The following is a 1149-nucleotide window of genomic DNA, read 5'->3' as shown; positions in this document are numbered from 1 at the left end:
GGTATAAAACTTAACTTAGGTTTGATAACTGGGCAGGAGCTTGTGACATATTTAGAATTACAAATTTCATTATTCTGTTTACCCCTTTTTGATTATATGTATATGTCAATTGATTATATTTATTTCTTAGCTATTTATCAATGTTCTGTGAGCAATCTAAATCAATTCTGGGTGTCATACACTCCTGAGTGTCCTTCAAACTTTGCTACTGATTATATTAACTATACTCACCTTGGTTTACACAGTTAAATGCTACAACCTGACCTCTGATATTCCACAATGCATTACCATCATTACTACCAGAGATCTGGGTTACGCATCTCCTAACAGGAATCTCAGTGGACAGACCACAGGCACGGATAAGCTTTAACTGATGCTTGTCCCATCCTCATTAGTGCAGTTCTCATTGCCTTGGTAAACACATTTTCCTCCAGGCTGTCCAAAAGATCATAGTCAGTTGGTGAGTTTTCTAATTTTTCTATTAGACACCTTTCATATCATGCTCACTTTTCTGAATCTTTTGTTCTCTTCCTACCTAGTCTGCCATAGCAGATCTAAGATTTCTGTTCCTTTTATTGTTGACCATCATTTTTTTTTCAAATTTCCAAAACCAGTCTCAGGAATGTATTAAACCTGTCAGTTAGGGCCCTCGAAACTGTACAAAATCATAAGCCATTGGAGAGTACTTCCATATCACCAACCTCTCCTTTATCCAGCTTTATCTGATAGTACCTTTTGATCTAGTACCCTCGGGAGATATTCTCAGCCATACTATTCTCATTCCTGCGTTACACGTTAGCTGGGTCCTGCAAGTTCTTTGATATATGGAACTGTTCTTCTATTACCAAGCTCACCACTTCCCCAGTTGGGTTATGCTGAGGTTTTACCATAATAATGAGTCTGAAGAATAAGAAGACAAAATATCGATCGAGTAAAGTTGGGGTAGACCACGAAGTGACAAGCCCTGTGTTATAAGACACCTGCTTCATTTGAAGACTCTACATAGTCTTTAATAAAAGGAGCCTCTTTTTTAAAAATAAGATTATTCTACAGGTCCAATCTGGGAATTTAAATTCTCACATGGAACTACTCATATAATTCTATCTCAAATTTCAGGGTTTAAGTTTTTTTTTTTTTTTTTTTTTTTTT

The sequence above is a fragment of the Mandrillus leucophaeus genome, unplaced genomic scaffold (assembly GCF_000951045.1).
Source record: "Mandrillus leucophaeus isolate KB7577 unplaced genomic scaffold, Mleu.le_1.0 Scaffold904, whole genome shotgun sequence".
Lineage (NCBI taxonomy): Eukaryota > Metazoa > Chordata > Mammalia > Primates > Cercopithecidae > Mandrillus > Mandrillus leucophaeus.
This window is presented reverse-complemented; position numbering follows the sequence as displayed.